The 23,960-nt window shown below is 35.2% G+C and overlaps 1 protein-coding gene across 5 annotated transcripts in view; it reads left to right on the top strand.

Annotated features, from left to right (window-relative positions):
• The window catches only part of AUH (AU RNA binding methylglutaconyl-CoA hydratase), a 146,077-nt gene that overhangs the window by 71,185 nt on the left and 50,932 nt on the right, over positions 1 to 23,960 (top strand). The window lies entirely within an intron of this gene.

Genomic DNA, 23,960 nt, shown 5'->3' with positions numbered 1-23,960 from the left:
TGTTCTTTTGTTTGATACAGAAAATTTGGAGATATGCACATTTTGTAAAGTTGTTCATTCAAAAAGGGGACTTCATTTGAGGATGCGCACATTGATAACAGTATATGAATGAAATAACAGTAACAATGTAAAAAATTAAAGGCAGTATTGAACACTTCAGGCATGTTTGTATTTGAACAGGTTAAATTGTATGTGTAACTTTATAATAAGAGTATTTATCCTGATTAGGGTGTAGAGGTAGAAACTAAAACATAATTCAGTGAAACTGAAGACTACCCAGATCAATGTGTAAGACTCACTAAGTTTTCAACATTGATAATCCCTGAAAATGCTGTTCTGGTGGGTGAAAACATTTACTATCTACCTGTTCTATCATGCCAACTTTTTTCACGTGACTAAACTGTTAAAAGAAATATTTATAAGAAAATGTGTCCAATTGAAAAGTATTATTAAATAGCGAATATGTGAAATAAAAACAAGGTTTAGAAAAAGGATAATATGTTTTAGAAATTCTTTTACAAAGTAAGCATTTATTAATAATTAGGATATAACTAATCTTAGAAAGATAGGGACTATAATTGAATGATGGTCCTCCAGAAGACATCAGTCTGGAACCTGTAAGTTTGACCTTATTTGGAAAAGGTATCTTTACAGATGTAATTAAGTTAAGATTCTTAAGATGAGACTATCTGAAAGAACCTTAAAACAAGTGACAAATGGCCTTATAAGAAGAGGTGAAGACTCAGACAAAAGAGAAACAGAGAGGAGAAGGGCATGTAAAGACAAAGAGATTGGGGAGATGTGTTGACAAGTCAGGGGAGGCCAAGAATTGTTGGTAGTTACCAGAAGTTAGGAGATTCTTCCTTGGAGCCTCCAGAAGGAACCATTCCAGCAACATATTGATTTTGGACTTCTGTCCTCCAGAACTATGAGAATTAAATTTCATTGTTTTAAGCCACTGAGTTTTTGATAATATATTATAGCAGCTCTAGAGAACTACTACAGTGGTTTTTTGTTTTTGTTTTTTTTTTTGGACACGGACTTAGTATGTGGTAGAAATGGGGGATGGAAGGAAGATGAACTTGAAAATTGGGATGTTTTCCATGCCTTGAATGTGAAATGTTTTATATTAAAAGCACCAGAAAGTAAAACAGTTGTATGAGAGTATTGTTGTGTGTGACTAGATGAAAAAGCTTAATTGATGATGACACTATAGGAATGAAGGTGATAGCTTTAGCTCCTTCCGTTTTCTCTTATGAGCTATCTGTGTACCATAAGAGGTCTAGAAACTAGCATATTCTTCCCAATGTACTTAAGTTCTTTAGGGTCCTCCTTGATAGTGGATCTATTAGTTGGAACCCAGCTTTTGTAAATTTGATTGAATTTGGACTACATATTCTCATAATTACGTTATTTTTAAATTTTTTATTAAATTTATCATAAAATTTAGAATGCTTTACCATTAATCTAAATGAAACTGCACCTCCCTATTTGGATTTACTGTGTATTTGATAAACATAAAAGAGTTAACCTGATGATCCTGGTTGTCATATTATTATCACTTCTGCCCATTGTGATAACAGTTTACTGGGAAACAATTGATTAAAACCTAGCATTTAGGTTTTTTGTTTGTTTGTTTACTTGAACTTGAACCTGACTAACAATGTGATTATTTTTAAGGCATATTTTATAGTTTTCCTTAAAACAAGTTAAATTAGAAAATGATTATTTTGAAGAGATAGTAATATTCCTAGTGAATATGAATATTAACAGACCATTATAATGCAGTTTTTAGATTGGTATTTTAAATTTTAGATTTTTCTATAAGGAAATCATCTGCCATCAGAGTGTAGAAATATTAAAACCAAATGAACTTTTAAAAATGGTATTATATCAGATGTAATTTAAAAATGGAATGTAATTGACTATCATATACTTAAACGAGTACTTTTATTTGCAATATATGTATATATTTTTGATTAAAGATGAATATTATAAAATACAAAATACAGTGTTATTTCAATTACTAGCAAATTTAAAAATAATTAAAATTGTTACTTTAGGACCTTCCTACAATATTTTAAGTTATATTGGGTATTTTTGTACACTACGTAGCCCTACTCTTTTCTCAAATATTTTCACCTTCAAGAAAGAGCTAAACTTTCTCCTTTCCAACTGGGAGAATGCTCCAGTAGTATAACATAAAATTCTCTTTTATAAATAGCTCCTCAAACAGTGCCACCCTTTCACATATTTATAAGAATCGAATAAAACAAGTTCAGAGGATTAAGCTATTTTTATTGGACAGTTTAAAAATTTCTTTGCACACAAAATGTTGGCAGGTTCCCTCATTCCTTGCTTTTGTTTATTGCTTCTTCTATTCTACTGGAGGATTTGGGGTTGTGTCAAGAAGCTTTATTATAACTAAGATAATGTTAGGACTTCTTGCTTGGGTATATATACTATACTGGACAAGATGTCTAGTATTTCCACTGCTCTGTGGTTCTCTTTTATTCTCTCCAGCTTTTCACTTTGTATATATTCACACTTTAGGAAATTTGAAAGGCAGTAAAATGAACCTGTTTATATTCTTCAGAAAGATCTTTCCTTTCTATGTCTCCTCTTCTTCCACCCTCCATCTTCTACTCTCACATGCACTTCCATTTTTTTTTTTGCTGAATCATTTCAAAATAACAAGGGGTACCTTTAAATATTTCAGCATGCTTTCCCTAAGTATAAGAACAGACTCTTACATAACCACAACAGTATTATCACACTGAACAATATTAACATTTTGTTTCAAAATGTTGTTTGTAGTTGTTTTTATTTTGCTTTTCCAATACTGAGGTTTGCACATTGTGAGTTTAACAGTTATTTCTTCATGTTCAGGTTTAGGTTAAAATATTTTGCGAAGAATTCTAAATGGGTCATGTTCTGTGTTCATTTTAATTTGATTTGATGGCACTTAATTTTAGGTTGTCTCACTTTGAGTGACAACAACTTTAATCTCTTAATTCAGGTGGTGACTAACTGTGTGTACACTTTTAGCATTCTCTTCCTGGAAACTTTTCAGGAAAAGCATCTTCGATAATTATTATTGTCATTGACTATTTCCCAAATTTAAAAGGAAAAGGAGAAAATTAGAGCAATCAGGTTTCACAAACCAGGACAAGAGTCCCCAATTTTGTCTGTTTTCTTCCCTCCAGGGTGAGAGATGGGGCATCACTGTCTGTCTCACCATTGGTTGTGTTTAGCAATAAGACAGTCTCTTGGCAGGGTGTCTGGGAACTCTATTTTAAGATGTGTCTATGAAGTAATGATAAATTTTTAAATCCTGTGTGTCTTATCCTGAACACAGTATTCATTTTGGAAAGTTTTGTTTATAACCTTTATTGAAATCCTCTTAGAATTTATATCAGAAACTGAGCTTATTCCTTTGAATATCCTCAAGAGTGACTCATCATCCTGTGAGGGTGAATTTGATTTTCATAAATAGCAAAAGACCTTTCTGTGCCAAATCTGATTAATATTTCAGGAAGAAGAAAAGTATAACAACAAAAATAAGACTGCTTTTTTAAAGAGGCTTATAAAATGTCAAATAGTTACCCGTATTATGAACAATGGACAGCACCATTAGATTTAACGGACTGCTTCCTAAATGATCTCTCTAAAGTCCAGCACGCATTCAGCTCTCTGAGGTCTTGTACATTTATTAACATACCTCATTTCTTTGTACTTTAAAATGTGATTCAGTGACCACTTCACCTTTTCTTTTTGTCTAATGAGGGTTTTTTAGATGTTAGTTGTTGGCTTCCCACTGTTGACAGGCCATTTTGTAAGTTACTGTGGAAGAAACATGTACGAACACATACATGTACACACAAACATATACATACACATGTATACACACCTATATCACACATGCATACACGTACACACAAATATACTCATATGCACACATGCATGCATGTACACACATGTGTGACATACATGTAAACATGTATGCACATGCATATACATATATGTATGTACATATGACTCAGTGCTTCCTTGGAATTGCCCATTTAAATCTTGTAGGAGAAATTAAATGTGTACAAGTATCATAACCACTCTATCATTATAAAGTTGTTGGAATTCAACAGAAATAAGGCAGTTTTCAACTGGGAATCATGAGTTTGGAAAAGGTGTAAATTCTGTCAGCTATCAGCCTCAGTTTACAACGCCTGTAAGTTCCCCAGCACTTTTCTAACTTTCTCTCCTACTGCTGCTCCTTTTGCTTACATACTGTGTTCCAGGCATATTTATTCACTTAGCAAATGTTTTTTGAGCCATGCACCAGTGTAGACACTAGGCATACGGCTGTGAACAAACAAGGAAAGATCGCTGTTCTGTTGCCAAAAAGCTGACATTCCAGTGCAGGGGCAGTACACATGGCAAATAATAAGTTGTGAGTTATGGTGGAAGTGCACAGTGCTGTAGAAAAAGAAATAGGGCAAGGGTTCTGAGGAGGGGTGGGATTTCTACTCTAAGACAGGAAGTTGAGAAGGTAACATTGGAGTTAAGACTAGTAGGGATCGAGGAACTTAGTCACACAGATAGGAGGAAGAGCATTTTAGGTAAAGGAACACCTAGGATAAAGGGCTAAGATGGGAGCATGCCTAGAACATTAACCCTACCACTGCAACCATAACAGACAGGAGGAGGAGAATGTTAGGAGACACTGTCAGAGAAGCAGCAGTGGAGTCAGCATAAAGGGATTATAGCTTTTACCCTGACCGAGAAGGGTCCACAAGTTGTCAGCAGAGATGCAGTGTTATCTTAGGCTTCTAAAGATTTGTCTGGTTACCATGCCGGGTAAACATCAGTAGGTCCAGGTTAGAGGCAGGAGCTTTTTCCTGTCAGGATCTTGTGGCTGTAATTCTAGTGGAGTGTGATAGGGCCTGGACTGGACAGTGGTGGTGGATGTAGTGGGATGTGGTTGGCTCTGGAGAATCTCTTGACAGATTGGATGAGTAATGTAAAAGAGGGATATAAAGAATGAACCCAAGGCTTCTGGCTGGAGTAACTGAAGATGCAGAGAGCTATGAAAAGAGCAGGTTTGGAAGAGACAATAAGGAATATTGTTTTGGACATGTTTGGTTAAAAATCCAAGTTAAACATTTAAGTGCAGCATTTATCAAGTATATGATTTTGTAAATGTGGAGTTTAGGAGAGTGGTCTGGGCTGAAAATAAAAATGTGGAATTTATTTTTTTCCTAGCATCTACTGGCCAGGTCTGAAATAACCGAGAAATGGACATTGGCACAGAGAGGACTCCAGGAGAATCTCTCTCGTTCAGGTTCAAGAAACTGGGAAATGAATTTCCTGGTAGCGACAGCAGCCAGGACTCAAAATACCAAAAATTCTGAAGGAGGAGAACCGTCTCTTCAGTCAGAGGATCTGTTGTGTCAAGAGGGTGAGAACAAGTGCCCATTCCTTCTCTTTTCTCAATCCATCTACCTTAGACGTGGGTGTTGGAGTGCAGAACACAGCAAGGTAAACACAACCCCATTGTTCTAGCCAGAGGACCAGAAAGACAGGGAGCCCCAGGGAACCAGCAAGTACCAGGAAGATGGTAAAGAGTGAAGAGCACAGGAAGAGAGCCCCATAAAATCGATTGTGAACTCCTGGACCATTCCTGGGGTAGCGTGTGTTCTCTGATGCTAAACAGCACACCAGACACTTTGAGAATTTGAACCAAGTGGTGGACTACTGCCCAGATCTGAAACCGGCTGAAACCCTTGAAAACATAGCTAACACTGAAACTATAATCCACAGAAGACTGATTGGAAGGTGCAGCCTGAATATAACCAAGCTGATTGAATGCTAAAACAAAAATTGCATGGGAGAAGAAGATCAACAGATGCCATCCAAGATGACAGGTGTTGGAATTATCTGAGAAAGATTTTAAGGCAGTTATTACAAAAATGCTCCAAGAAGTAAAGATAAACTATTCCATTACTCCCTCTTCACCTTGTTGGGGAGGGAGGGATTCCTTTCCTAGGTTTTGGGAGATGGACAGATACATGACGCCTGACAGTGGACAGATGTGATTTGTAGCAGTTATTCAGCCACAAATACTCACAGTCCGGGGTAGGAAGACACCACAAGTCCTACAGGGCCACACACAAGTTGCACTTGGGAACAGAGTGAAAAAACAGGCTTTGGATGGCAGGCTTAGTGATAAGAGGTTGGGGTGCCCTTTGGTTCCCATGGAAGGATGTGATTGGTTTGTTTGAATAATTCCATAGTCTGGCAAGAAATTGGAATTCATTCCCCAGGGATAAGTAGGAACCATCCCTACTTAAGTTTGTTTGTCTAGGGGACTTATCCACGGGAGCAAAGCGGGGAAGGGAACTTGTGGCCAGGTCATTTGTGGTTCCCCTGGTTTCCTTGGATATTAGGTAGTACATAATACTGAGCCTTAGTTTTAGGCCTTATACCACATGAATAAATGGAAATATAGAAAGTTTAAAAAGTAAATAAAAGATATAATACCCACAGAAATTTTAGGACTGAAAAATACAATAGTCAAAAACACATTGGGTAGATTGAATTGCAGAATAGAGATTACAAAAGAAATTGAGTTAACTTGAAGATAGGTCAGTAGAAATTAGAATAACAGAGAGAAACAAAAAAGGCTGTGAATAAATGAACTGAATCTCAGGGACCTATGGGACAGTCCTGAAATGTTGAACATTTATGTGTCCCAGAAGGAAAAGAGAAAGAGTGTGGTTCAGAAAAAAATATATATATTTGAAGAAGTAAAGGCTGAAGACTCTGCAAATTTGGTAAAAGACATAAACATAAGAATTTAAGAAGCTGAGTTAACCCAAACAAGCTAAGCCCAAAGATATCCATGACTAACACATCATAGCCAAACTACTTAAAACTAAAGACTCCCCCTTAAAAAATTCTTGAAAATCAGAGTGAAATAACACATTATTTATAGGGAAACTGATTCGAATGACTAGATTCCTCATTAGAAACAATTGGAGTCCAAAAATAAGTGGAATGACATTTTTAAAGTTGAATCACATTTCTAAAGTGCTGAAAGGAAAGAACTGTCAACCTGGAATTCTGTATCAGGAGAAAAATGTCCTTTAGAAATGAAAGTGAAATAAGGATATTCTCAGATTAAGGAAAACCAAGAGAATTTATTACCTGCAGACCCAGAGTGGTGTTGGTGAAAGGATAGGCCAGTGAACGCAACAGAATCCCAATAGACCCATACAAATATGACCAGTTGATACTTGACAAAGCTACACTGGCAATTCAGTGGAAAAAGTATGGTGTTGGAAAAGTTGGACATCCATATGCAAAAAATAAAGTGAAGAAATTCAAGTGAAATCTCACACTTTGTACAGAAATTAAGTCAAAATATTATATATTTAAATATGAAATGTAAAACTATATAAATCTTTGAAGCTTCATTTTTGAAGCCAGAGACCATCCAATTCCGAGAGTTTGAGACCACAGGGCTGATAGGCCTTCAAGAAATGTTAACTAAATGTGTGAATTATTGTTCCTGGAGGAGATAGAATGAAATTAACTTCAAAGAGTTGTTACACAAAGTAAATTGGATAATTACTATTACAGGAATATGTTTTTTCTTCAACTGTATGTTTTATTTTTTATTAAAATTTGCTTTATTGCTTTATATATCTATAAAGTAGTGGAGTCGAATTAATCTGTGATTTTGTTTCTCATTTCCTTATGATCTCAGATTGATATTAGTGTCTCGTCCTCATTTTTTTTTTTTTAGTAACTAGTAACTTGGTATTTTAAGAAACAGATCATTTTGTGAGTAGCATATTACTTTCCTGTTGTCCTGCTATGATCAAGATAGACTTATTTGCATTTGAATATTCTACAGTGTTTATCTTATATATCAAATTAAAGGACTAGTTTTAATTTCTGCACTTGAAGCAGTGCAGAAAGCAGATTCTGAGAGCAAGTAAAGGAAATATATAAAAAGTTCATAAAGGAAAACAAATTCTTCCTATGTAAATTAGGATTGGCAATTCCTTTCTGCTGTCTTTTAAAAATAAAACTGAATTTGCTTTTCACAAAGCACCCATTTTGGTGACTGATTATTGAATATCTAATGACTATAATGTGCAAAACAGAGTGTGAACCTGTTCAGACCCCCCCTCCCCCCTCAGTACATGCCCCTGAGCATTTTATCTTACAGCCTACCTGTCCAGTCTAATGATAACCAGAAAGCTCATTTAGAGCAGTAGAATTAAGATTACATTTTTTTCACTTCTATACACTAAACACTTATCCACTCAGCAGTATTTGTGATTGAGTGGCTGGTGAGCAACCAACTCTGTCTGTGGGCAAAGTCCTGGTTCATGGAAGAGCTCTGGGCTGAGTTTCTCTGTGCTTGAATCCTGTCTCCCTCTCTAAACTGTATTTCATCAGGCAGGTTATTTCTGTACTTTATATCAAGATTTCTTCTTTTGTAAAGTGAAGGTAATAATGTCTGTACCACAGGGCCTTAGTGAGACTTGAGGAGGATAGTACTTGTACTTACTTTGGTACTTTGGCAGGGCAGATACTTTATTATTATTCGTGTTGTTACTGTTTGCTGTTCCATTCATCAGTTTTTTCCTGTTTCCTTAATCTATGTCTTTATATTTCCTTAATCTATGTCTTTATCATGATACCAATACCATACTGTCTTGATTACTATAGCATTAAAATAAATCTCAAACTCAGGTAGTGTTAGTTTTTTACTTGTTGGTCAAAATCTTTTTGTCTAATCTAGATCCTTTGCATTTTCATATGAATTAGTGTGTTAGTTTCTACACACAAAAAAAAGTCTTGCTGGGATTTTGAGTGAGATTACATTCAATCTAGATTAATTTGTGGAGATTTGATATCTTGGTATTGACTCTTCAGACCCATGAACACAGTATGTCTCTTCATTTTGTTAGGTCTTTAATTTCTTGGCAGTTTTTAAATATTCTGTTGTTTGGCAGAATGTTCTATAAATACGAGTTAAATTAAGTTGGCTGATAGTGTTGTTCAGTTCTTCTGTATCTTTACTGTTTTTTTTCTCTACTTCTATCAATTATTGAGAGGAATTTAAATCTTCAAAAATAATTGTGAATTTTGCCATTTCTTTTCAATTCTGTTGATATTTGCTTCATGTATTTCCAGGCTGTGTTATTAATTGCAGAAATATTTAGTTTTGTCATGTCTTATGATGGATTGAACTCTATATATCATTTTAAAATAATCTTTTTTTTTTTTAATCCCTGGTAATATTCTTTGCTGTGAAATCTGTGCCTGATTTTTATGTAGCTACTTCAACTTTCTTTTGACTAATGTTAGCCTGATACATACTTTCCTATTCTTTTATTCTTACCTATTTCTGTCTTTTTAAAGTATGTTTCTAGTAAGCAGCTACTTGTTGGGTCTTTCTTTTTAATCCTACCTTACAGTTGCTTTCTTTAATTGGAGTGTTCAGACTCTTTATGTTTACTGTGATGATATTGTTACATATAAATCTTTCATTTTATTTTTTTTTTCTATTTCTGTTTGTTTTTGTTCCCCTTTCCTTTTTTTGAGCCAATTTTTGGATTGAGTATTTTTTACGATTCTATTTTATCTCCTTTATTGACTTATTCGCTATTCTTTGTTATTATGTGCTCGAGGGCATATAATATCTTTCATTATGACAGTCTACCATCATGTGATAAATTATTGCACATACAAGAATTTATAGAAAGTACTTTTATTGTTTTTCTCTGACCTTCATCCAATTGTTATGCACTTTATATATGCTATAAACCCATATTGCATGGTTAATTACTTTTATTAAATCATCAGTTAGTCTATAAAGAGATTTCAGTAATTAGAAAAATATCTTATATATATATACCTGTGTAGTTATTTCTAGTTGTTTTATTTTTTGTATAGACCTTTACTTCCATCTGTTGAAGTTCCCTTCTCTAGGTGGACTTTCTTCAACATTTCTGTAAAACTGAAGCATATCTCCTGCTGAACTCCTTCAGCTTTTGAATATTTGGAAAAGTCTATATTTTATCTCTATATTTGAAAATATTTTGTGTTTTATTTAATTTTTATATTTTTATTTTTTTAATTATAGTTGCCATACAGTATTATGTTAATTTCAGATATACAATACACTGATCAGACATTTTGAAAATATTTTTGCTAGGTCTAGAACGCTAAGTTGGCATTTATTTATCTTTTAGTACATTAAAGATGTTATTCCACTGACTTCTTAGTTGCATTTTTGTGTGTGTGACAGGGAATCTGTTGTCATCCTTATCTTTGTTCTTTGTATAAAACCTGTTTTTTTTCTATAGCTGCTTTAAAATTTTCTCTTTATAATTGGTTTTGAGCAGTTTGAATTATGATGTGTCTTGGTGTAGTTTTCTTCATGATCCTTTTACTTGGTGTTTATTGAATTTGAATTTCTTCTTTCAGGTAGTTCTTGGACTCCAGAGTTTCCTTACACACATAGTATCTAGTACTCTGCTGAATACTTAAGAGGGACCCTCTTTAGATTTCTGGAGTCTTATCTCTGTCCCGCACAGTAGTTACCTGGTTCTTTCTGGACTTCAGCTGAGAGGGTGCACTGGGCTTGGCTTGGTTCCGCCTCTTTATGGACCATAAACTTGGGCATATGCAGGGCTCCTCCATTCTCTCATCACTGTTCTTGGTGACTCATGTCCAGTGTCAGGAAAACATCTTTTGGGTGTTTCAGGCAGAAAGAAAATCCAGTCTTTACTTTCTTACCTTGACTGGAAGAAGAAGTGCTTATTGTGCTTTCTTAAATGACTACAGATACATCTGTCTTTCAGTTGCATTATTTTTTATTGAGAAACAGTTGACATATTAGTTTCATAATGAAGTACGTGTGTGTGTGTGTGCGCGTGTGTGTGTGTGTAGTTAATCCATCACCACATATAGTTAGAATATGTTTTCTTCTGGTGGTAGCTTTTATAATTTATTCTCTTAGCAACTTTCATATATACATATACAGTATTATTAACTCTAGTCACCATACTGTATTTTTCTTTTTTAGGATTACACATGTAAGTGAGATCATACAGTATTTGACTTTGTGTCTATTTCACTTAGTAAAATGCCTACAAGGTTCATCTTATGGCTTAATAATATTTCATTACACACACATTTTCTTTATTTATCCATCAGTGGACACTTAGGTTGTTTTCATATCTTGGCTATTGTAAATAATGCACTAAACTGGGGAAAATACTGTGGTTTTCATTTGCATTTCCCGGATTAGTGGCATTGAGCACCTTTACATGTTCTTGTTGACCATCTATATGTCTTTGGAAAAATGTCAGTTTAGATCCTCTGCCCATTTTTTAATTGAAATTTTTTTTTTTTTTTGGCTATTGAGTTGTATGAGTTCTTTCTATCTTATGGATTTAACCCTTATCAGATTTACGTTTTGCAAATATTTTATTCTGTAGGTTGACTTTTCATTTCATTGATGGCTTCCTTTGCTGTGCAGAAGCTGTGTAGTTTGATGTAGCCCCACTGGTTTACTTTTGCTTTTTTGCTTTTGTTTTTGATGTTAAATCCAAAAAAATCATTACCAAGATCAGTGTCAAGGAGCTTACCACTTATTTTCTTCTAAGAGTTTTGTTTTCAGATTTCATTTTCAAGTCTTTAATCCATTTTGGATTGATTTTTGTGTATGGTGTAAGATAGTGGTCCAGTTTTATTCTTTTGCATGTGGCTGTCCAGTTTTCTCAATACCATTTACTAAAGAAACTCTCCTTTCCCCATTGTATATTCTTGGCATATTTATCTTAAATTAATTGACCATATAGATGTAGGTTTATTTCTGGGCTTTTTATTGTATTCCATTGGTCTATATGTCTGTTTTTAAGCTAATACTATACTGTTTTAATTGCTATAGCTTTGTAATGTAATTTGAAATGTAATTTGTAATATAATTGTAATGCCTCCAGCTTTGTTCTTCTTTCTCAGGATTGCATTGGCTATTTGGGGTCTTTTGTGGTTTCATTCATATTTTAGGATTGTTTTTTCTATTTCTGGGAGTCTTTGTCTTTGGAGATTTAATCCATGTATGTTTAGAGTAATTATTGATAGTTGTGTACTTACTTCCATTTTCTTAATTGTTTTCTAGCTGTTTTATAATTCCTTTTTTTCTTCCATTGGTCTCTTTGTGTTTTGATGATTTTTCTGTAGTGGTATGTTTAAAATTTTTTTTCTCTTCCTCTTTAGTGTATCTACTATAGATTTTTGCTTTTTTGGTTACCATTAGGCGTACATACAACAACTAACAGCCTTTTTTAAGTTTATAACAATTTAAGTTCAAATGCATTCTAGAGCTCTACATTTTTAATCCTCTCACATTTTATGCTTTTAATGTCACAGTTTACATCTTTTTATCTTGTGTATTAACAAATTTTGTAGTTATTTTTAATACTTTTGTCTTTTAACCTTTATGTTAGCTTTGTAAGTGATTTTTAAATCTACCACCTACACAGCATTAGATTGCTTTGAATTTTCCTATATATTTACATTTACCAGTAAGATTTAAACTTTCATTTTTCAGTATTACTAATTTGTGCTTTTTTTTTAAGATGTCATCATTTATTCAGCATTATTTTTTTTTATCATTTTGTTTTTCGATATTGGGTTCATTTAATCTAGTAGGAGCTTCATATTAATAATCTGTCAGTGGTGCTCAACAGTATGGACTTTAGAGTCAAGATGCCCTTTAAAAAAGAAAAATCTCCTTTTTAACCATTTCCAAACTTTGTGACCTTGGCAACTTACTTAGTTCTTTTTTTTTTTTTCTTAATCTCCCAGGTTAGAAACATTTTCAGCCATTATTTTTCCAAATAAGTGTTCTGCCCCTTTCCATTTTTTTTTTTCTGGGTCCTCAGTAATGCAAATGTCTCTCTGCTTGATGTTGTCCCATAAGTCTCTTTATCTTTGTTCACTCTTTTTCATGTTTTTTTGTTGCTCTGATTGGATGAGTTCCACTGCCCTGTCTTTGAGTTCACTGATCCTTCTCTTAATGTAGTCTGTTGTTGAACCCCTTTATTGTATTTTTCAATGCAGTTATTGTATTCTTCAACTCCGTGGCTTCTATTTGGTACCTTCTTATAGTTTCAGTTTCTTTGTTGAAATCGTCACTTCGTTCATGCATTCTTCTGTCCTCAGTGAGCATTGTTATGACTGTTATTTTGATTTCTTTATCAGGTAAATCATTTATCTTCATTTCACTAGATGTTTTTCTGAAGTTTTATCTTATTTTGTTTAGAATATATTCCTATATTCATTTTTCTTGACCCTCTATATTATGTTTTATGTATTAGATAAAACAGGCATCTCTCCCAGTCTTGGAGATGAACCTTATTTTTCAACTCAGCCATAGCTCTTAGTTGTCTCCCATACCTTTGTTTTTGTCCAAGAAGCCTGCTTTATTCTTAGGGGTTCCTAGTACTTGAAGACGTGCCAAGATCTGTTGGTGGCCCAAAGGGGAGAGTCTTAGTCAGCTTGTAGATTCCAGCCCAACCCTCAAGCATCAGCTTTTAAAGTGTGCAGATATACCTCTTTCAGGGGAAGATAGGGATGTGGGCATTTCTGTTTGCTCCCTCTCCATGAGTCCTGGGGTGATAGGCAGTTAACAACTGTTTCTTTGTTTGCTGCTGTCTTGTTGAACCTTGCTGAGCCTTTTAACACAAGCCCTGCTTGGCAACAGAGCCAGCCTATCAGGGTAGTGTTCTCTGGTCAGCAGCCACAAAAACTAAAGCACCAGACATGTGCACAAGGTCCTTTTAGGAGACACCAATGACCTGGAGCAGGGCACATGGAGAGCGTGAAGATGGTCTCCCTGTCTCTGGAGAGGATTGCAGTCAGCCTGGCCTCCCCTGGCCTCCCTGTCTCTGGAGAAGATTGTAGTCAGCCCCTTGATGTATGTTTAATTAGAAGCTACCCCGCAGGCTATAGCAATGGTGATAGGTTAATAGACCTCTTTCACAGAAATGTTGGGCCTTTCTGTCTATTGCCTCTCTACTGTGTCATGGGGTGTAACTGGTTAAGAACTCTTCTGTTTGTTATAACCCTGTAGGACTTGTAAACATAAGCCCTGCTGGCCACTAGAGTCAGGTGATCAAAGGGTGTCTCCTGGGCAGCAGCCACAAAAATCGGGGTGCCAAACATGTACACAATCTCATTTCTAGGAGACACTGGTGACCTGGGCAAGGTATAGTAGCAGCACATAGATGGCACAATTTGGCCTCAGCAGTCTTTGGAGAGTATTTCAGTAGGTCCCTAGATATTTGTTGAATTAGATGCTAGCCCCTTAGGCTGAAGCTTTAAGATAAGCAAATCAGCCTCTTTCACAGAAAGACTGGGAGCTTTTCAGTCTGCTCCTTATGCACTGGGCCCTGGAGATAGGCAGATAAATCTGTACAAGTCCTTTAAGAACTGTTTCTCTGGTCACTATACCCATGTGGGTCTTGTGTACATGAACCCAGCTGACTTTCAAAACTATACGTTTTGAATTTTTATCTCCCAGGTGCACGGCTTGAAAGTTGGAGTACTTGAGGTGGGGTTTAAACTCTTTCCTTCAAGGGGAGAAGGTTGGAGTTGTGAGTTCTTTCCTGATTGAATGTTGTGGCACTGTGGGTGAGGTTTGTGATGAGATTGTGTGTCAGCTTCTACCCATTTTGATGTGGTTTTATTCTCGTTCACTCAATGTGTAGAAGTTGCTCAGCTAATTATCAGGTTTCTTTGAGAGGAAATTGTTCTGGCTGGTAGGTTTGGTGTGTCCACGGGAGGAGGTGAGTTCAGGATTTTTTTTTTATGTTGCCATCTTGAACCGGAACTCAGTTGCATTATTCTTGTTAAATCATTGATAGCTTAATCAGAAAAGTTCTCTTAATTCACATCCAGACTGATTGTTGCTATTTTTTCATTCACTGAAAACTCACTAAACTGCTTCTAGGGTCTGTTACCCACAAAGATGAATACCAATCTTAAGAGTACCAATCTTAAAAGGCATTTGGCATGAGTATTTCTTTTGAAACAGATTCAACAGTTTTTACAGTTTTTTGCTCCTCAGAAGTGAGCACCATCTGTCATGATTGTGATAGTGCTGAAAAACATCATATTAATATCTAGATTTCTTGTCTTTGTATGTAAAAATGGCTTTTATTAAATAAGCTTTTCCTGCATATAGGATTATACTGCTACAATAGAATTTGTGTTTATAGTCACATGTCTCACCTTTCCTTTTGATTTTCATTTTATACTAGCATTTTGTGCATATATATTTGGACCCTTGTGACTCCTAATCAAGGAAATCTTCATTTGGCAGCACTTTTGTGTGATCCAATTTGTGTGTAGCCAGCTGCCAGCAGCCAGTTTTGTCCTTTTCCTACACTTTCTTCTTGTCTTCTTCCTTTTGCTGTCCCTTTCCTAATACATCACCATTAGAAAATCACCTGTTTCCTCCACCACACCTCCCCCAGTGGGGAAGTCTTGAGCACCCTACCCCCAGAGTCTGTGTCCCTTGAGGAAATCTTCTGTGAGAGCTATTGTAACCACAGTTAGTAAGAAAATAAGGGTATCAGTTTAAATTTACTTCACAGAGCATTCAAACACAAGTGTGATATTGCTATTTTTTTTAAAAAAGGAAAACATCACTAATGCATGATTAGAAGTACAAATAATAATGGGAGACAGCTTTGAGAAATTTTAAAATTGAATTACTTGTTTAGTAATTAACAAGTTTTTTTTTTTTCCGGCTTTATTGAAATATAATAGACAATTAGTTGCTTGTACTTACATTGTACAATTCAATGAGTTTTTTTCCAGTTATAGTTGGCATACAATAATATACCTATTTCAGTTGTATAGCATAGCGATCAGAGTTTCACATAACTTGCAAAGTGATTACCCCACTAAATCTAGTACGCCTCTTTCTCCCTTACATATTTAATACCACATTGTTAACTATTTTCCTTATGTAACATTTTATATCTCCATGTGTTTTGTAACTATCCATTCGTACTTCTTAATTCCTTTGCCCTTTTTTTGCCATCCTCCCAACCCCGCTTCCATTTAGTAGCCCTCAAAAACTATTCTCTGTATGTATGAATTTGTTTCCATTTTTTTTGTTGTTGTTTATTTTGTTCTTTAGATTCTACATGTACATAAAATCATGTGGTATTTGTCTTTCTCTATCTGACTTACTTCATTCAGCATAATACCCTCTAGGTCTATCAAGGCAATATCTTTTTTCATCGCCTTCCTTTTAGTCTGCATGTGTCTTTTAATCTGAAGTAAATCTCTTGTAGGCAGCGTATGTAGGGGTCCTGTTTTCTTATCCATTCAGCAACCCTATCTTTTGGTTGGAGTACTTAATTCTTTTCTATTCGAAGTACTTGTCGATAGGTATGTAATTATTACCATTCTTTAGTCTTGTTTTTGGTACATGTTTTTTCTTCTTAAAGAAGTCCCTCCAGCATTTCCTGTAATACTGGTATGGTGTTGATAAATTCCCTTAGCATATTTTTGTCTGGGAAGCTCTTTATGTGTCCTTCAACTCTAAATGACAGCTTTGCTGGATAAAGTATTCTTGGTTGTAGATCCTGGGTTTTCATCACTTGGAATATTTTGTGCCAAGCCCTTCTGTTCTGCAAAGTTTCTCTTGAGAAAGCAGCTGCCAGTCTTATGGGTGATCTCTTGTAGATAACTAACTGCTTTTAAGATTCTCTCTTTGTATTTAACCTTTGGCACTTTAATTATGATGTGTCTTGGTGTGGGCCTCTTTGGGTTCATCCTTTTTGAGACTCTGAGCTTCCTGGGGTTGTATGTCTATTTCCATCACCAGGATAGGGAAGTTTTTCAGTATTGTTTCTTCAAATAGCTTTTCAACTTCTTGTTTTCCTTCAGGTACCCCAATGACACATTTTTACATTTAATAGTGTCCCATAGGCTCCTTAAATTATTATTATAGTCTTGGCTTATTTTTTTTTTTGCCATTCTGGTTGGTTGTCCTTGGCTTCCCCATCCTCTATATCAGTGGTTTGATCCTCTTCTTCGTTCACTCTGTTGATTCTCTCTGATATACCCTTCATCTCACATGTGTTCTTCATTTCTGACTGGTTCTCTTTTATAATTTCCATTTCCATTTTTATGTTTTTTATCTCTCTCTTAAAGTTCTCACTGAGTTCATCTACACTTCCCCTAAGTTCATTGAGCATCTTTATAACCAGTGTTTTGAATTCTATATTTGTTAGATTGCTTTGCCTCCATTATTCCTGGATCTCTGTTCTGATTTCTCATATGGTTTCTGCTTCTTTATCTTCCCATTTTGGCTGCCTTTCTGTGTCTGTTTCTACGTACTAAGTAAAACTCCTAAGTCTTCTAGTCTTAGTCTGATTTTGTGAAGTAGGTGTCCAGTGGTGCAGTTCTGACAGGGGTTCAGCTGCAGGCCAAGTTTAGCTCCATCCCCCCTGTGCCCTTCCGGGTCCACCTGTTAAGATTCAGCAAGCAGTCCACAAACGCTATGCTTATAGTTGTCACAAAAGATCATGCCAGAAACCGAGGTCAGCTGCTACCAGTGTGGGTCTTGTGCTGCTCAGCAAAAAGCGCCAGACTCGTTGAGGACTCAGCTGGATGTGGCTTGATGGGCCATGAGTTGGGGGTGGTGGAGTTTCAGGGAATCCTCTGGGCAGACGGACTTCTGTTATCCAGTTTGATGACTTCTCAGCTATGGCTGTGCTGAGTCTGCACACTGGGAAGGGGGAATAGCTCAATAAAGGAACAATGGATACTGCCGGCACTTCTGTCTTGGAGGAAGCCTTGCTTCCGGCCCTTGCTCCAAAATCTCAGTGTCCCCTTAGACTTCCCTGGTGCCCCCTGAGCAGCTGACTTGGCACTGGTGCTCAGAGCTGGCAAGTCCATTACTGTGAAAGTCCAGTTGTGGACACGGCCCCTTTAAGAGACGTCTGCCGCTACCAGCTGCCGCTGCTATGGCCTCTGTCCCACTTAGCCCATTGGGACCAGGTATCCTCACATTTTCATCCCCTCCTACCTCATACTGTTGTAGGGTAATTTCTTAGTTCTCCCTTAGTTGTAAGGCTTCTGTTCATCTAGACCCCAGACGACTCTGCTTGCTGTTTACTCCATGTTTCTGTCACGACTTTGATTTGGTCACAAGAGGAGATGAACAAAGCCTCTATCATCTACGTCATTTTGTCGTGGCTCCACAAGTTACTTAAAAGTAGTAGTTTATGTTGTCTCATATCACTTGATTTTGATTCAGACAATATGGAAATATTAGTCCCAGTAGATAATTGTTGTTAATGGTTTAATGCCTATCATTTCAGATTTTAAAATGCATCTACCCATGTATTAATCTAGATATAGAGATTTTTTCCTAAAAATATGATCATTATACATTTTCTTCTGCAACTTGCTATTTTTGATTTAATCATATATTTTAGATATTCTTGTGTGATTTATAACTAGTGGAAACACTTATGGTATTTAAATATTAAAGCATTCTCTTAGCCTCTACTTTTAGATATACATCTATAATTCCATGAAGGAATTATCTCGACATATTGATAATGTTGATTTTTTTGGTATTTGAATAATTTAGATAGGTTTTCTTTTATACAGGATTCTGGATTTCTTGGAATGAACTACTCTGGTAATGATATATCATTCTTTCATGCTTAATGGTACTTTTGGATTCTATATGCTTACATGGCAGTTGTATTTTTTGTGTCCATTTTTGTAGACGAGATTAGTTTGAAGTTTTATTCCATATGTTATCTTTTGAGATTTTGGTAGCAGTTAAATATTAGCACTTTAGAAAATATTAGGAAGTCTTATTATTTATCTCATTTCTTGAGTACTTGAAATAATACTGGAATTAACACTTACTTGAAATTTTGTATTAATCTTACTTGTGGGTCTCGATATATTTTGATATTTTAAAATTCCCCTTTAATAATGAACATTTCTTAGGAAATATATTTACCTAGATTTTCAGATGTATAACATAGGCTTATAAAATCTTATTTTCTTATAATCCTTTTAATTTCTTGTAATATTTGGGTGTTTCTCTATAATTTGCATTTTTCTATTCTTTTCTCCTGATTTGCTTTTTCACAGAACCAGCTCTTGGATTTTTTTTTTTTCTCACTGTTTTCCTCTTCTAATGTATGACTTCCTGCTTTTATGACCATTAATTCTACCTTTTGTTTGTCTCATTGCTGTCATTTTTTTAACTTAACAGTTCAAATATTTGATTAGTTCATCTTCATTCTTAGTGATGGAGTTTGATCGTATCTTTAAGCTAATTTTAGCCACTTGCCATTTATTCTCATATAGCACTTTTATTATTTTCTAGATTTGCATTTTTATTATTTAATTTTAACCTAAGAATTACTCATAGTGGGTTTTTTTTTTTCTTTCTTACATTTCTAAGTTATTTTTGGTGTTATCTGTTAATTTCTAGTTTTATTATCGTATGTTCAGATAATTTTTCTGTAGTGCTACTTTTAGAAAGTGATTGTAGTTTCATTTTGTATAATACTTGCATTGGCCAGGTTTTATAAATATATTTTGTGGCCTTTAACAAGAAAGTATCCTTTTCATTCGTAGGGGTTATACATAGTTTTATATACTTTATTATGTTCTTTTTGATCTTTCAAATTAGAAGTATGTCAAACTATCCACTGCTATTACACTTCTGTCAAGTTGTTTTTCTATCAGATTTTCTTGTATATATTTCATTTCCATGTGTTTTGGTTTTACAGAGATCATGCATATCTTCATTATGGTTTATACCACTTTGTCAGTATGACATACCTTTATTTTCCTAGTAAATGTTTTTACCTTGAATTCTGTCGACTGTGAACTCCTACTTCATTTGAGGATCATTTATCTTAGGTATCTTACCCAGCCTTTTATTTTATACCTTTGAGTTATTATGGGTGTGTGTCTTGTAGACATTATACAGTTTATGGATATTATACAATGAATTCTTCTAAGAGGTAATTTTATCCTATTTTTCATATTATTTATTTCAAGAAGAAAATCCCATAATAAATATGTTTCCTAGTCCCAGTGTCTTCTAGACTTGTGTCTTACTCTTTCTCTTGTAAAAGTAATTGTTCTTGATTCTTGCCAGTGTATACTGTGCCAGATTTTGTTTCGGTGGTACTGTATATAGGTTCAGTATTTCTTTATATTTTTATGTACATGTAATATAAAGATACTTAAAGAAAAGTTTTATTACTTGCATTTTTCTTTGGATGTGACATTGGCAGAATCAGCCAGTTATCTTTATGGAGTTTCTCAAAATAATCTTGATCTACTGGTGTGGTATAATTGCCTACATTAGGCAATTATTAGATGTTGAAAATAATTTCTTAATTCTACTAATCCTTAGTTTTTTCCAAATTTCAAAAATACAGATAACATTTTGAGAACCAGTATTAACTTATGAGGGTACATAAAGAAAATTTCATATTTGATATTGGCTCTGGCTGTTATTTTGCTTTGCATGGAAAAATTATTTAAGTTTTTTTAAAAGCATGAAGCTGTGCTTTAGGAAGCTATTTTGGTACTAGTCTCAAAGGACAGATTGCTATTTCTTTCCCATCCTAATAAAACTAGGTCACTGGCTCTTGGCATATCTCCATGATGTGAGATTTATTTGATGTTCAAGTACGCTGTCTAGAAATAGTGATGCAATGTCAGCAAGGCTACTTTTCATTTCATGAACATAATTTCCAGTGCCCTGGAATTAATTTATTCCTTGACCTGTTAATAGTTACACTTTTTTCACGAACATTTCAGAGGCAGAGGAAGTGTCTAGAAATGGTCATAGTCAACTCTGTTAGATGATAAGTTATGGGGTTTTTGTTCAGTTTGGATGTTTGTCCTGTTGAAGTAGTTGATATCTTATGAAAGCCAAGGAGCTCTTTATTAAGCAGTCTTCTCTCTTGATGCCATGATAGAATTCACTGGCTCAGGTGGTTAAGAATACTCATTGAATACATGTGTTTTTAAATTCCGTTTTACTCTGGCCAACTTTAAGCATGATCAGGCAAGTTCCTTGTTCTATTCACCAGCCAGAAGTAAGTAGTTGAAAAATAAGGAATAACCATAGGACTCATCTAAAATTAAATAGCTGTAAGTTCTAAAATACCTGCTACTTTGAAATCAGTCATGTATCAGTTCAGCGTTTCAGAAAGAGATTGAGAAAATATGAGCTATTATAAAACCACTAATCTCATGAGTGTGGGCCCTGTGGCAGGCCAAATCCTCGCTCTGTGGCCCTGGGAAAGTGACTTACCTCTCTCTATGCTTCTGTCTCCTAATCCGTAAAGGGTGGTAATAGTCATTAGTATTCTATAATAGCATTGTGAGGATGAAAAGAGTAAATGGCCATGCACTTTAAAAGGATTCTGGTAGATAATAAGCACGCAGTATGTATAGTGATATAGTTTGTCGTCATCAGTATCATTACCTAACGTGTCTGTGTTTATGAATGTCCTTTTTTCTCTTTTACTGCCCTGCCTCTTCCTTGCCAAATTGTCACTCTATTCTGTGTGGTTAGGGATAATCTGCTTCCGTTTAATTCCTCCAAGAGGTCAAGTCTTGGAAATAGCATCATTTTGACCTGCTCAGGAAGTGTATTCTGTTAAGACTGGCCATATAGCCTAGCCTAATTGAACAGGTTTTAAAAATTGTAGAATTAAAGGATAAAGCTTGATAAGGCAATTTTGTGGCTTTGGATTTTTTTCTGTACTTTAGTTTCATATATTTGTCTGTTTACTAAATGTTTTTCTTCTCTGCATTATCTAAAGCCCACTTTCATCTTATCATTATTGTTACATAGAGATTTAATATGAATTAAGTATTTTATTTTTCAGAAATATAAATTGAGTTGCCAGTCTAATATTTACTTCATTCTCCCTTGGTTTTCATACATTTGACCTTGCAATTATAAAATTTTTGTTAACTTTTTATTTGTAAGTTCCACAACTATTGAGAATTTTGTGAAAAGTATTACAAAATCTGAAAGGATTTGAATTTTTTTATTTATTAAGATCATGTCGTTTGGTGTTGAAATTAGAACTTTATAACATTCTGTTGTCTTCTCTTTTGCAATTTATTAAAAGATAAAGTGAGGTGTATTAAAATTTTTAAATATTTATTTGAACAGAAATTATTTGAGTCAGGCAAGTACTATGCCAGAAGTGGTTAGGAGCGCTTCACCAGCAGGACTTTTATAGAGAAAAGGTGGAAGCAAAGTAATGAAATTATCGTTGTCCATAGCTTCACGCCCTAGTTGGCTGTTTGTGACTGGTTGTATTTAGTGTTTTGATTTTGTAACTTTGCTGCCTTTACAGGCTTAGAGTTGGTTTGGTTACATAGGTCACCATGGCATTAAAACCACCTCAGTCTAATGGCATACTTCTTTAAGTAATTTAACAAATTACATCTCTTTGTTGCTGTGATTATATCCTCTACGTGTCCTTAGCACTATATTTCCAGGCAAGGAGCTGGTGGTCTGTTTCGTTGACTCTTGTGTCAGCAGCACCTAGCCCAGTGTTTGTGAAATGATAGATACTTATTAGTAAATGTTCCTTGAATTAAACGAATTGATTTTCTTCAAATGGTGTATTTTCTAGGACTTTTAGGCATCACACGTAGAAAATATGTTTACATCTTCTTTGGATTAGTTTATGCTGGATAATAGTGTGTTTAGCATATTTGTATATTTCTGTTACTGTCATTGTTGTAGTTTGTTTTTAACGAGGTATGTTTCAGTGCCCTTTGTGGACGGATTCTTCAGATTCCAGAGAGCTTATAAAAACTATTTTCCTGCTCTGAGTAACAGACTTTGAGAGGACTTCTTGTACCCATCACTTGAGCCTAATGAGGCTGAATGAAGAAGAAAGGGACAGATTGTCTTTCTTGAACTCAGGCATACCTGGCCAGCCTTTTCACACCTCTGAGAGAAAAGAAAGTAGATTAAGATTCAGGAGTTATTTGTATTTTGTGTCTGCACAAAATTAAAGCTGCAAAAAGAACCAGCTTGTTAGCCAAAGAGCTCAGATCCTTTTTAAATGCAAACAAGTGAATTTTCATGTCAGTGATTGCTCTGTAACCAGAGAGGTCACCCTCTCCCAATCCCTGTTATTTGGGTCACTTTAATTATTTTTTGCTAATTTGCCTGATGAATGTATTTATTTTTGATGCCTTAAAAAACATTTCAGTTGAGTTACGAAGATACGGAAGTTTAAAATACTTCATTTGCTACCCTTATTTTGTGCAACCTTAGATAAGTGTAACATTTCTAATGCCAGTTGATGTGGCAGAAATCTAAATTGCTGTTCAAATATGTGAAGTTTAGCATATTAATTTCAAACTGTTCTCACACATAGTGCTCATGAACAGCCACTTCACTAACACTTTCATGCTAGTCAAGCATAGTAGGATCCTTTGTAATGTAGGTATTAAGAGACATGCATTTCCAGGGAAGAGCTTTCTCCTGCATTCATACCAAGCAGTGTGTGTTTTACACCACCGTTGTGATGAACCTTTTCTCCCGTTTTTGGCATTCCCGGCAAATGAACACCTCTGTGGGGCCCTGCTATATAGGTTAGGTGGGTGGCTACTAGCTGAAGTTTCTGCCCAGGATTTTGAGTTTGAAGCTTGTTCTTCAGAGGTAGGGTCAGTGGAGTTTTCCTTCTGGTGGTGGTGAGGGCTTTGAGTCCCGGGCAGCATGGTCCTACCACCTCTCTGGTGTGGTCTGGGGCTCTGCCACCTTGGTTCATGGTGACTCTTGGCTCCTGTCTGTTTTTTTAACATAGTTCATCAATGTTTAAAAAAAA

This window comes from Pteropus medius, unplaced genomic scaffold (genome assembly GCF_902729225.1).
Source record: "Pteropus medius unplaced genomic scaffold, Ma_sr-lr_union100, whole genome shotgun sequence".
NCBI lineage: Eukaryota > Metazoa > Chordata > Mammalia > Chiroptera > Pteropodidae > Pteropus > Pteropus medius.
This window is presented reverse-complemented; position numbering and strand designations above follow the sequence as displayed.